Source organism: Ischnura elegans, chromosome X (assembly GCF_921293095.1).
Source record: "Ischnura elegans chromosome X, ioIscEleg1.1, whole genome shotgun sequence".
NCBI classification, from domain to species: domain Eukaryota; kingdom Metazoa; phylum Arthropoda; class Insecta; order Odonata; family Coenagrionidae; genus Ischnura; species Ischnura elegans.
In genome coordinates, this window is record NC_060259.1 from 15327480 (window position 1) to 15342648 (window position 15169).

The window sequence follows — 15169 nt, forward strand, 5'->3', positions numbered from 1 at the left end:
TTATTCCGGTAATTACTTTTGAATTAAATTTTTTAATATTAGGGATATCGATAGCTCAGAGATATTACACTGTGTGAAGCCAAATAGCTTCCGGAAAACGAAGACTTTGACGAAGTACAATATACCTTGAGCTACCAGAAGCAGCAATTGTCACTGATGAGGACATTGCAGATGAGCAGGCTGGTGGACTTGTGGAAAATTTAACGGGAAGACAACTTCGGGCAAGAGTGGAGCTTGTTTTGCAGCTTGATAATGATAATACTAATGAATTTCAAGAGAAGTTCTGAAGTATTTCGGTACCAGTTAGATGTAAGGAAAAGGATTCGAAGTCAACGAAGCTTACATCACTTCTCCAATAGAAAAAAGTAAAAAGAGAAGCTGCCAATTTGCGACAAGAAGGTCATTTTGTAAGAAATAGGTTATTCCCCGAAACAGATCTTCCTGAATAGAGGGAAAAATTAGGTGTAGAAATTTTTTAAATAGTTTTTTCGGATGACATTCTTTTTTCTCATGGCAGAATTAGATAATTATACTACTTCTATTGTTTTTTCATCTTCTAGCATCAGTAGAGGATATGAAAATTTTCATTGGGATTTTACTGTTATGAGGTTGTAACTGGTTTCCATCCAAGCGATGCTCCTGGGAAGATTCTGGGGGTGCTCACAACTCAATGGTTACCGTAGCCTAGCAAAGGAATAGGTTCTTTGTGATGAGCAGATACCTTCACTGTGCAGACAATACGATGCCCGACATAATAGACAAATTGTGGTAGCTTCGCCGTAGATCACTAAATTGAAAGAACGTTTCAGAGGGATTTTTCCCACTGAAAAAACTCTCTTTTGGCAGGAGTATGATTGTGGAGTATTTTGGTATCCATCCTTGCATGTAATTCATTCGGCGGAGGACAATCAGTTTTGGTGGTAATGGTGGAATATTTTCCTTGACTTTTGGATGTAGCTGTTCACAATCTGAAGCTGTTCACAATCTGTTCACGAGCGAAATCTGGTCATTGCATGTCACAATTAGAGATCAGGCGTGTAATAATGCAAACATTACTGACCATACATCGATGCAAAGGCAAGTATAGCCGCCGTACTACTTCATTTTCAACAGAGGCAGACAGTGAAATATGTTACGATGCTAATGATCAATTAGTCTCAAAAGATTGCGTCGCCGTGCTGGAGAACATTGCGCTTCCGTCAAATGCACTGCATGCGATGCATGAAATATGGACAAATATTGCTTTACTACTTACCACTCAAAATGGTACGTATACACCGGCATTGAACTCTAAAGCAATCTTTAGTTTATATGAAACAAATTAATTCAAATTTAATTCAATTTTATAAGGTATTACACCCTTATATGTTGTGAGAATATTTTTCAAACATGTATATTTATTCTATGTATTTTCCAAAATTGGGAAATGCATTTTCAACTATTTTACTTATTAGCCATGTAAAAATATTATTTAAATGTACCTTCAACAAATCCATTGATTTCAATTCAAGGTTCTGTAATTTCATAACACTACTGCCGAAAACTTAAATTTATACATAAATTTAAAATAATTTTTCTTGATGTGTATTTGACAAGTTTATAATATAATCATTATTAATTTAAATATACCCCAAACTTGTGAAATATCATTGAAAAAATCCAAAACACTTCTACATCTTCAAAAATCACAATTTACATCGAAAAATTTATGAATCGCGGGCAATGGAACTCTGAAAATTATTGCTAAATTTTTAAACAATTTACTTTAAATTTAAACAAAAGCTTGAAAATAGTGTTCGTAATTAATAATATGTTTTTCTAGTGTTTTTTATCATTTAAATGAACAGTGCAGCTCAAATGCGAAAAATGTTTGCTTTTTCTGGGGAAATATTACCTTGCACCAAAAGACAACAGATCCGCCCAATGTGACATTTATGTCACAGCCTGTATCTCGAAAACTACACAACCGATCAACGAAATATTTTCAGAATGTAGTAAAAATGAGACCCTTACCATTCCCCTAGAATATGAATTATTAATCTCAAAAAAAAATATTTTGGGCGGATCCAGGTTAAAGAAAATTCTTAATATTCATCATCATTTAATCAGAAATAAGTACATTCTGCACAATCTGGACTTCACTGCATAACCTCTCCAACTCATAAATCTATATCAAATTTACATTCTCGGTGTAAATAATGCTCTCAGTAGTTCAGACAAAGCGGAGTGGTATTTGTCATGAGGTACTAGTGCTCAATTCTCAACAATCAAATTTTTGCAATAGTTTTTTTCTTCTTTTTTTATGACTATGCTTAGCATTGGTTGTTTACAATTTCGTTTCACTGCCTATTGTACAGTACACCCATGCCTCGCTTAGCGCAAATTTTGACAGAGCGGAAATTGGTTCCTTGGGGAAACATCCCATCGCTGCTTAGCCTATCAAATAACCTTAAAACACTCTCTTGAATAAACCCGAATTTGCACTAAGTACACATGAAATTGCTCTCATTTCATGCATAATAATATCATTGCTTGCCATGAATCTTCTTTTATGTTAATATATATTTGTCAAAATCCAATGATAAGCAATGGCCAAGAGAATATCTCGTCATGTGGTCCTATTAGCCGACCTACCAAAGCAATAGTGTCCCCCCTAAAGCATTCAAGGTCATCCATGATCACAGGAGAGCGGATAGGCTGAGTTGTGTATGAATAGCATAAACATGTAAAAGGGTCCGCGAGAGAGAGACTCATGCGCATTGGCTTCATTCCTTTCCAGCAGTCATGGGCCCTCTGCATCTCAGGAATACAGTGCAGTAGTTGTTCAGCAGTAGAGGGTGATTTTGAGAGTGTCACCCAGAGTAAAAACCAAGAGAACAATGGCAAAGAATTGGATTGCGGATAGAAATATAAAGAAGGTATCAAGAAAAGCATAACCCTAGAAGAGAAATTGAAAGTGATCAATTCCTTTGAAAATGCAGAGCTTCAAAGCGATATTGTGAGTAAGTTTAAGCCCACGATGTCTTATTCTGAAGAAAGACAAAGTTAAAATGTCAGTGACATTAGCCGCACCAACTTAAACCAAGCGGTCATCACGTATGCAAAATTCATTGCTGGAAAAAAATGGAGACTTCTTATTACCTGGAATCATAAAAAATGGTAAAATGATGTTCCTTTATCTCAGGAATCTACTCTTATTTGTGCAAAATCTGTGGCTTTATTTGAATCTGTACAAGAAGTTGAGGGTGGTAATCGCTCCGAGTCATTTAGTGAAAGCTCCGGTTGGTTTCAGGATTTTAAATGGCGAGCAGGTATTTTAAGTGCGGCGATATCAGGTGAATCTGCAAGCGCTGATAGCACAGTCCTTGCAACATTTTCAAATGAACTCCAATCTGTGATTGAATGTGACTCCTTTCCCCCTCAACTAGTTACAGTAAAACCTCTTCACAACATAATGGAGGGGATCAAAATTTGGGCAATTTGATGCATGGAGGTTCACTGTTGAGAGGTTTTAGCGATAGGTACCATTATTTCATATCATTCAGAAATGAAAGGCGCTATTGTCTTTTAAAACCATCATATTTGTGTGTTTAAACACACATGAATGCATTATTGAACATCTATTTGCAATTTAATAAATACACAAGGGAAAAAGTTGGGTTTGTTTATTTTTTTCAAGCTGTTTTGAAATAATATTTTCAATCCTATTGAGAATAATCATATTATAATTTTTGCATTCCTCCATACTTAAAAAAAACTTTCAATAATGTTCAAAGCTTCCTGAACCTCTTTTTTTGGTGGAAACTGTAACTGATTCCTTATTATCGATTTCTTCCTCCAGATCCATCTCTTCTGGCAACTCACAATATGCCCTGTCCTTGTAGATGGCTCAGATGATATCTCATTTTGTGTCAATGCCAAGCAGCCGCCTTTTTTTCATTGGTCGAATCTATCCTCGGCTTATAATTAATAAAGCAATTTTCGTATGTTTTCATATTTTATGGCAAATAACTGAAAATACTTGAAATATCTTTTCTAAATTGATTTATCATTTTCATAACATATGACTAGATATCCTTGAAAGTGGTTTTATTTTTTGCTAAAATTCGTTTTAAAACCATGTGATTTCGGTGTTATAGAAAATCTTGGCAGTGTTATTATAATGTTAAAATTTTTGCATATTTCTAGGTGTTTTATTATTTTTTGGTGCACATGCCGCGATTGCTTTTACTTTTTTAAGAATTTTACATGACATTAAATACAATTTCAACAGTACAAAATTTCTGATGAAACCAAATGAAGGAAATGGTTCAAGCATTAATATTATAGATTGAGCAAGAAAAGGTGCACTGTGAATACTTCACTTGATTAATTGTCTTTGTGGGGAAGACTGGAGCAATAAAAGACCAAATAGTGCTGAAATTTGTTTTCAGTTTCATTGTATTACTTTAGACCAATAACACAATATTTAAGCTCTTCCTGCTTCTTTTTCTCTGTAATCAGAATGTATTCTTGATGAATACGATTGGCAGGCGGCAAATCCCCACTACCCTTCATGTATGTACTTCGAGAGCCTTTCCTGAATTTTTGGATTATCAAGTTTCTCTACACTAATTCCAGCATTTAAAAATGCTTCAGTAGTAGGGACAACAAACTCATCATTTGCCTCCTTCACTTTCTTTGACTAAGTAACTGTTTGTTCAAATGATAGCTGTCATTTTGGGGGTCCCCTTTCTTTCAAAGTTTATGTGTATTGCAATTGATGTGCTTTAACAAAGTGTCTTTCAGATTCAAGTCTTTTATCCCAAAATTTACACAATAATACTTTGCCTTTCACATGAAATCCTTCTGAGCCAAATTCACTCACCCTGGTATGAATGGTCACTAGGTTTTCGGCATTTTAAAATTCTTTCCATTCATTTGATTTGATATATAAAGCTTTAGCAGTGATTAAAAACAGTTCAAATTTTATTCACGACCAATCATGAAAGTTTTTTGAAACCGAGTGCTGGGTAGCAATGGTGTAACCATAAGTAATGTATAACTTACATTTTGACCAAAATGTTTCATGTCATGGGGTCCCTTTTGATAGCACTCACATGGGTGCCAAGGGAAGGTAGGTTCCACAAAATTGCTTAGTATGAAATATAACTGTTGCCAAACGGTCAAGAAAGGCCGAGAAAGGAGCACGCATAATTAAACATACAGTGAGTCCTCGTTCTACGTCACCCCGTTTAACGTCATTTCGCGATAACGTCACGAAAATTTTGAGACCGTCATTCGTTTATCACACCTTTGCTTCGCGATAACGTCAGGTCTTTTAAATTTCGCGCGAAAAAAAATGCGAAGCGGCGGGCGTTGCAGGTTGTTCGTTTTGTGGGCGGTAATACAGTCAGTCTAAACGAAGTGTAAAACGGTGTGTTTATTGTCAATTTCGATTACGTTTATAGCAAATTTTCTGCAAAATGAATTCTTAGGTAGGTGCGCAAATGTTAAGTGCGTAAATGTCAAGTAAAGTTTTAGCAAATTTTACTTGACATGACGGTTTTCTGGAACCTGAAAAGTGATTTCTAGGAATTTTTCCGGGTAGAACTCAGAGTATTTGTCGTCACTTTTTTGCCGTGTTCTCAATAATCTTGGTTCCTGTAACTGCGACGATGTTTCAGCGATGATGATGCCCAGGCGATGATGCCCAGGTGACCACCATAGCGAAGCCGAGAAAACAAACGCGGGAAGATACAAAAATGGAGAAGGATGTACGTCGCTGCTGGTTTTGCCGTCAATGAAGACAGGGACTCGTGTTTATGCCATAGTTTGGCATTCCCATCGTAAGAAATGGCCCAAATATGATACGCTAAAATTTTTTCGCGTAGGAATTGTGAGGTCTAGGAGCCGATATTCACTTTTTACATTGTTTCTTATGGGACATTGTGCTTCGATTAACGTCATTTCGTTTAACGTCACATTTTTCAGGAACGGTAAGTGACGTTAAACGAGGACTCACTGTAATTGGATACAAATAAACTTAAACCGGGGGTGTGTTGAAATGATTTCTTTTGCATTGAAGCTCAGTGGAGCACTGAATATCCGAAGATCGCTAATAATTAGCCCCCCCTCTCCTCCTATCCTTTCTACTTCTTCCTTCCCTTCCCCCAACTGCTAGCCCTTCATGCTTTCAAATAACAACAGGTCTTTATAGATGTCTTCAAACGAGATGAATCGTGCCAATGACAGCACGGCGCTGTCGACAGCCGCCACGGTCACAGGCACGATGGTGCACGGTCTACGGGGTGAACTGCAGGCAGCGCTACATTGAGGCCGCTTTCTGACGATGCCACTTTTAGCCAGGCATCATTCACGGCACGACAGTGTGAAATTCAGGCAGTTTTCCGAAGAGACGACTCACTCGCCATACCGTGTGCCGTGCCGTGAACAGCGGTCGGCAGACAGTCATCTCGACTGAAAGAGGCCTTCCCTTCCCAGCCGTGCCAGCAGCCGTGTTTAAGCCAGCAAAACTGTTCAGTTAGACCCACACTTAAGTTTTCCCTGCAACAAGTTATCCAATAATGCTGTTTACTGTGTCACGGTGAGTCACCGGAATTACTGCTCGACATTGATGCGTGCCGGGCATATGGGCTTTACACTCTTTCGCAGCCGCGTTGAATTTCTTTCAGGTTTTCATTGATTCAGAATATCTAATTCTTCAGGGGAGAAAGTGTGTCATTCTAGAAATTTCCGATAATTTCAGGATTGATAAATATGAAGCGAACAGAGAGGCCGTGATTAATTCAATGGGAAATTCTGGCAGAGACATCATTAGAGTGCGTGATATTACACGAATTCAATATGTGCGAGACAAAACAAGCCAATTGACCTTGGAATCGTAATGAGATAGATCGAATGAACATCAGCAGCATTAAACAATGAAAGCTTAGGCTTTAATTGATTATGACTAATTAGATGTGATTTTTTTGCAAATTCACCTAAAATCGCGAAAAACGCAAAATTTCATTTATATTAACTGATTTCACGATATCGCATCTCGGGAATTTCACGGATCTCTACATATGACATGGTAAAGATTATTAAAAATAAGTAAACTCGTGACCACTGCAAAAACTAGGCGATAAATTGAGGACACTTTCGTGGAATTCCCTCTTTCCAAACAGCCAAGTACGTAGGGATCCGAAGAAAAACTCTGTTGAGGGCACACAGAAATGCTGGATCTGCTAAATGACGTGATTTACTGGCAAGAATGCTGGGCGAACTGCACAACGGTAAAAAATTTCACTGCCACGTATCAGCCACATACAGTAAAAGTCCAATTTTACGAGTGCTCATAATTCCTCCAAAATCACTCACAAAAACGAGCGCTCGTTGCATCTAAAGGTGTTGAATTAACCAACCAAAGTACCATTATATTTACAGATTTTCTTTTGTTTCCGTGGTACTTAACAAAGTTAAACAGGTAAAGAATCAGGCACATCCTGGTTGAGTATCAACATATGTAAAGATTTTCAATCATATAAAATATTAATTCCTCCAGTTTCAGAGATATTTTCCTGTTCTTATATTTTTTGATGGGCGAATAAATCTGTTAAAACAGCACAACTAGTCAGAATCAATATACTTGGTATGCGGAGGAAGTTTTTGGATAATTTTGGGAATATGTTAAGACGATAATATCAGTTTTGTCCAGTTTTCGAATGTTAACACGTTCAACGCTGACTGACGACGATTGCCGTCCGCCGGGTGCTACCCAGTGACGCCAGACGACAATCATCGTCCGAGTCCCCTCTCCCTTTCTAAGGCCATATACGAGAGACGCCGACCCTTAGCGCTTCCGTTTCCCTTGTCAGTCATTCATTATCCCTAAGAGTGAGTGCATAGCTGTTTCTATTCCGTGGTAAGTTATACTTTTTCTTGTTAATGCTCACTCTCCTTTTGTGCTTTTAATGTGTAACGACCCCTTTTTAATGTAAAACTACTTTTGTATGAGGTAGAAATTATAAGTTGAAAGTTTTGCATTTTTTTATTTATGAATTCCTCCCCCCCCCCCCTTTCAACCCCTACATTCTCCTCCTACTCATATTACGATTTTATCGGTGTTTTTTCATTTTCCTGTTATGTTTTTTTGTATATATATCGTTTGTGACAATAATTCAAAATTGCGTTGACACAATAACATTGTGAATGTATAGTCATTTTCTGTATTCGTATTTTAAAGCAAAGAAGTAAAGTTGTTGTTAAGTAAAAATATTACGTTATTTAAATTGTGAAACATTTTTCCGTTTTGGACAGATTCTCATTATTCTAGTTTAGATTGAGGCTAAGCGTTATAATGCATTCCTGACCGTGTAATTACATTGCTGCAATTAATTATACCAGGAATATGCTATTAGCAAATATTTTTCCTTTTTTTACTAGTTTGTCTTCAATAGCTGATAATTTGCAGGAGTATTTTACTCCAGTCACTTGTATCTTGAATATTTCCCTTATGACATTCGATAAATATTTATCATCATTTGCGCTTGTTGTTATTGTAAATTTAATATAAGTATTATGTATTATTGATTTTCATCAATTTTGTCTGCTGATATTGTTTCTTTTCCTCCTATACATAGCAACAAGTGAAAGTGAAATTTCATAAAAATTTCCAGCGTACTTCCATCCAAAGTGCTTTGGCAATAAGGTATTTGATTTTATAAACATTACTCAATTATTTAATTGCTATACAATGTTTCTTTCACGTACTTTTTAAACATTCTTGCTTTCAGAAAGGAAACGCGGAGGTAACGGTATCCCAATGGACTGGAAAGGGAAGGGATTACCGGGGAAAGGGGTCCCAAAGAAAGGAAAGCGGGGCCCCTCTGTTGAAAAAACCTCCCAACTCCCTTCCAACCAGTCCAAGCATTAACCCCAGTCCCTCAACTTCAAGTGAAAGCCGCCAGCCCCCTGACCCGAGGGTGAGTAATCCTGGTCGTGATGAGATGCAACTGTCCGATCGACTCTACAAAATAAGGCCCCTTATTGACATTTTCCATAGAACAATGGACGATATTGTGACCCCGACTCAAAGACTGGGCATAGATGAATCCTTGGTTCTCTGGAGAGGTCGTCTTATCTTTCACATTTATATGAAAGGTAAGTGACATAGGTATGGTATTAAACTTTACATGCTCACTGAACCTTCCGGATTAGTTCTAAGATTTCTCGTTTATACTGGGTCCTCCGATTCTCATGTGGGCGGGCCGGGACATGTTGTATGGAAATTGATGGAGGGAAGATTAGATTCTGGGCGATGCCTTTCATGGATAATTATTACAACAGTGTTGACTTGGCCCACTGCTTGCTTGAGCGGTGTACCTATTGTCCAGGAACTCTTAGATCTAATCGGATGGGGTATCCACCTCACGTCCTTGCTAAAAAACTAAAACGGGATGAAGTAGTGGATTTATTCAGTTCTGAAGGTGTCTGCGTGATGAAGTGGAAGGATAAGCGGGATCTACTGAAGATCAGCTCTGAATTTGGGAGTGGCCCGATCGATGTCCGTCGCTGGCGAGGAGTTGGCGTCACTTCCAAACCAGAGGCCATTGCTCAGTACAACGAGTCAATGAGTGGCATCGATCACCATGATCAAACCAGGTTACATTATCCCATTGAGCACAAGACACTGAGGTGGTATAAAAAACTGGGCATCCACATCCACCCACCCTAAACTTCCTATCCATGATTTCCACCTATCTGTCATTAGAACACCTCTTAGTCCTTCCTATTCCGAACCTATTCCTCATTCCTCTCCCAGTCTAACCTCCAGGTTCCTCGAGCACTTTCCAGAGACATAAGACATTGACAAAAAACAAAAACGCGTCCCTCAACGACGCTGCATATTCTGCAAGTATAGAGAGTTCAGGAAGGATACAGTATTTTTTGCCCTGCCTGTGAGGGATGCCCACCCCTTTGTTTAAAGCCTTGCTATGTGCAATTTCACAAAAATATTCAATGTAAGTCATCTCCATGATTTAATGTATTAAATGTAATTAAAGCATTAAATGTTAATAATTTAAAAATATTTTTCCTTATTTTTCTTTTGCCAGAGGTCCTGTCCCCCCACCGTGTGCCTGGGGAAAACCAGTGTCTCTTTTAGGGAGGGCAGAGGAAGAACGAAAGATGTAAATTTCTATTGTTTCTGAACTTTGGTATTCCCTCCTGGAACAGCATTAGTGCAAGTTCCTAGAAGATAGGGATCAGCACTTGGGTGGGGGTCGGGTGATTAGCACTTCGGAAGTATTCATAAAAACCCAATTTTTGAATGCACTTGGAATGCCGTCTCCATATTAGTCATCCTTTGTATGTTTCAATACAAAAATATGTTTCACGGAAAGTGCGCCGAAAAAATAAAAATGTGTCTGAAAAATTATATATCAAAATATTTTATATATTTTAATTGCAATGTATAAAAAAGCATTGTTTATTATAAATGTTTAGAGCAAATCCTTTGTTTCATTTAAAACAATGCAATTTTGAAAATAGAGTAACCTTAATTTGAGACTCAAGACAACTGAACATTATATAACTCATTATTTTTAGAAATAATCATTAAGTATTGTTTTCAACTGAAACACTAGTAAATGCTAAGATGTGTTTTTAAAGAATGTATATGAACAATATTACAATAAAACCGTCTATGGGTAGAACAACGGCATTGAATTCAATAAAATGAATTTGTGGTCAAATAGCCACTAGCCGTCCTTCTAGGTGGGGTGGAACTGCCCTCCTCCTAGTGTTACTTTAAAAATTTGAAATTTACATTTTTAATGGGTATAAATTCCCTCCTCTGCCTTGAATTAAAAGATATATTCCTCATCAGATCCTTCAAATTGAAATTCGAAAAGTTGAAAGAGAAAAGGTTATGCAACATAATTCTCGACCAATGACTAAGAAATTCATATTTTACAAAGCCATCAACGTTCTTGCTAATTGATATTTACGGCGCGGATCAATTTATATTCAATTGATGTGTCAGATTAGAGATAGAATATGGCATACAGTAAAAAGGAAAAGTAATAAAAAAAAAAAAGCTCGATTATGCAACCATGCATTACACTACGGCAATGCTATTCAGTGACATCGGATGACGATAGTCGTCAACTTTGAAATTGCAATTTTCTATTAAAAATATTTTTTGCAACTTCTTATGAATAATCTCTGCATAATGAGACCAAAATCATCTAAAACAAAAGAATAAAAATTCAGTCACTGGCAATACTTTAAAAAATTACTGACGCGTTGAAAGTGTTAACCAGTAAATCCATCAGTTGGGAAAATTGGCCAAAACATTTACTGAAATATGGAATAATTCAGTGGTCGAAGATATTTCCCGCAAAGGCACCTATTCCTAGCAGTTTCTATTGCTCAAATTCAATAACCTACCACAAATTAGTGCTGTTGAATATTTATTTACACTAGTAAATACCTCAGTGGATTGGGGGTGCCTTCACACCTTCATGCGTTACATCGATGCCACGAGAGCTCCCATCCCGCCAACAAATTTTGCCCCTTCACAGCTCTGCGTTGTGAAAACAAATGAAAGGCAAAAAGCGTTGGCTACTAAAATTCAGCCCAGGAGCATATCATCTTACGATTTCGAGCCAAATGCACAGTACATATGTTTTTTTGTGCATTTTCACGTAATTTCATTTCTTAATATACTCTTTTTAACTATTAATAGTTTCGTAAGTTAATGTGGCAACCATAAAGTTACGAATCATGTATGTAGTGATGACCCGTGCCTATGCATTATTATGACCTTTAAGTTTAAAGTTCCTATCTCGGAATATACGAAAAATATCAAATGAAATACGCTCAGTGAACATAAGTAAGGTGAAAAGTAGAGATGGGTCGAACAGCGGAATTCTCAAATTCGAATATTAAATCATTGCTCGAGTATTCGAATACCTCAAATTTTGAATACCTCGAATTACGAATACCTCGAATTCTAAACAATGAATGCGGGCATGTTTGACTCGGTTGCCTACGCAGCAGGAAACATAGATTTTGGGGAGTAATTTTGATTTCCTTTTAAGGATTCAAACAGGAATTTAGCTGATTGGTGGCATATTTTAATTTTATGGAAACAATTTGGGCATATAGATGATTCAACTAACATCTCTTTCAAATATTCTAAGGGGACACACCACCTCACGAAAAATGATTGCATGCTGTCTCAGCATTTACACTGCTGCGATGGATTTCTGTCTGATGTATACATTCTTATCTACCAAACGCCATTTCAGCGGTACGCCCATCTGATACTCGGCTTCATCTAACTTCTCATTTTCAACAGGTAGCTCGCTTTACCCTCACTCTTACTGTCAAGTGCTAGCGGACAATCCGAGGCATTTTGCAAAATACACGTGCTTCTCCACCAGATTTTCTTCTTCTTCAATTATTTTCAGTCAATCTTTGGAAGTTCTCACGAGATAAGCAGATGAATTCGAATTCCTAGCAGGGAGAATCCAAATATCCTGAGAAAATATCCTTCGTCTGTGATTGTGACAATAGAGATTTATAGCATAACTCATAAATTGTAACTTGATATATGTTTTCGGAAAAAAATACCGCATCAACTTCCGAGAAGCTCTGCTGCTCACATCGAGTCTCACCAGAATGCTAAGTCTCCATCGTATTTTGACATTTACTTCCTCATGTAAAATGCTTAAATAAAGTCAGAAATGCATCGCGTTGGGTCTTATTCTTTTTTAAATTACGAGCACATTACTAATATTTCAATCCAATAAAGGTGTAATATCAATTGCCGAAAGTCACCTTTTGGGCGAATAGGTGATTCATGCAGCAGTTGACCTCCAGAAACTGGGAACTTTGAAGCAGATAGGAAAAAGGTCAGTGGGTGAGAAAAGGGGGGGCACGAAACACATTTCTATTGTTCTCCTGTATGTTGATATTTTTTTTTTAAGCTGAGGTCTTCCTAATATTATCCCTGCGCAAGCTGGGACCTTTTCTTTATTTCGGAGAAGAGGAAACCCTCAGAGGGGGGGCTAGTGCTGAATGGAGGTGGATAGCGCATCTTGGGAAATGCCCTAAAGTAACTATACCACGGTACTCATGCAGCAGTTGACCTCCAGAAATGGGGAACTTCGAAGCACGTATGCAGAAAAAGGTCAGTGGGGGAGAAAAAGGGAAGGGTGAAACACGATTCTATTATTCTCCTGTAACTTGATATTTTCTTTTAAAGCTTTTCATTTATGGTCTTCCTAATGCGAACCCTGCGTGAGCTGGGACCTTTTCACCTTTTGTTTGATTTCGGAGAGGAGGAAAGCGTCAGAGGAGGAGCCGAGGGCTGACGGATGGAGGGGGTAGCAGATTTTGGGAATTGTGCTACATAGTTACTATCCCACAGCACTGAGGTTCTCCTGGTGGGGGAAACCGGGGATTTTCGGATTTTTTCGGTTCCCCACATCGAACTCATTTCACCGCTCTAATCTGCGAATTTGATGTAGTTCGTCAACTTGCCTATAACAGTGCTGCATGCACTAAACGACTATAGAGTTCTTTACAATTTTCCTAGTCAACTACCAAAGACAGTTTGCGACAGTGTACGCAGTGAAATTCAAAGTATTCGAGAGCGGACCTTAATTATTCGAGACCTCGAATATCGAATACTTTCTAGTACTCCAGGTATTCGAGTATTCGCAGATACTATTTGCACATCTCTAGTGAAAAGTTATCAGGAACATTTATGTATGATAACTGTTGTTCAAACAGATTGTCCCAGCCATGTTATCTAAATAGCTTCAGCTGAACACATAATGAGGGCAAAATTATAAAACATAAATTGGAATTTAAACGACCGTAGTAACCAGCAAGGAGCTCTCACACTGTATTTAGCTTGTGATACCATTGATGGGCATGTGTTATGCTAATCTATGCACCTGAGTGATTGTAACCTAATATAGGGTTAACATTTGTCTTATGTTTTTCAAAGATACGAAATATCTATGCTTAAAACTTAAAAATAATACTGAATGATGGAAATAAATACCATTCGTCACTCCTGTTAGAGCTACTCCAGCATATTCGTACACCTAAGTTTCCCATAAAAAACATCAATTTGAATTCGCCAGCGTTCTGCCACCTTCACACAGACACACGGCCAGATTTTTCTGCGACGATGCAGCGAGCTGGCAACATGACAATATCAATTGTCAAAGACGGGCTCTGATTGGCTCACTAGCTGCGGCGTCAACGCAGCGCGAAACTGTGAAGGCACCCTGGGCACCATGACATTTTTCATGCTAGGCTTAAGTACTGCCATCACCAGGGCATGCGCGATATGAATAATGACAATTACCTGTGAAATGAGGAATCACCAAAGAAAAAAAAACATGGTGAAAGGGATGAATTTTAATTATTAGAGCAGCATAAGGCTTTGTTTCATTTTATACAATGACAAATATATTCAAACATTAAAACATCTCCCTGTCCCACTGTCATCTTCCTCCAATTCCCCTTCCACTGATAAAGGCACCTAACAAAAGAAGAACGTAAAATAGGAGCGAGCAGACGATACTCAAGGCCGTAAATCACATAAATGCTTAGAGGTAACTGGCTTTGGGTGTTGTAGATCTGACAAACATCTTGTATTTTCTGTTTAATAAACAGATATTACAAAGGATAATAGTTAATTTTTTGCTCAGCGGTGCATCGCCCTCGAGAAATATCTGTCGTAAAACCGAACATACCCAGCAGAAGGAACTTTTCGACCAAGCAAAATCAGATTTTTTTACATGATAAATCTGGCCATTTGGCTGTACTAAGACTATCGCTTGCAAAAGCAAGATTCTCCTTAAAAGCCGTACTCGCAAAACCGGGCTTCCACTGTAGTTGTCCACCACACCTAATATTGCCGCGTGTGGAGTGATGTTCAGAATTGCTACAAATTGATTTCCTAGGCTCCCGACAGAAAAGTCAGATTTTGCAGCATGAATACTCAGGCCAAACATACGACTGTCGCTAAGCACATAAAATTGTGAACCAAAATCGTTCACGCAAGCATTGAAAAAATTAACGAGGCGGTAGTAGTAATGTGATACACAGGGATACATGGGAATAAAATAATTGCAAAACTGGATTTGTTTTATTTTGAGTT

The 15169-nt window shown here is 37.8% G+C and overlaps 1 protein-coding gene across 1 annotated transcript in view; it reads right to left on the minus strand.

Moving 5' to 3' along the window:
• The window catches only part of LOC124170965 (sorting nexin lst-4), an 89216-nt gene that overhangs the window by 69513 nt on the left and 4534 nt on the right, over positions 1–15169 (minus strand). The window lies entirely within an intron of this gene.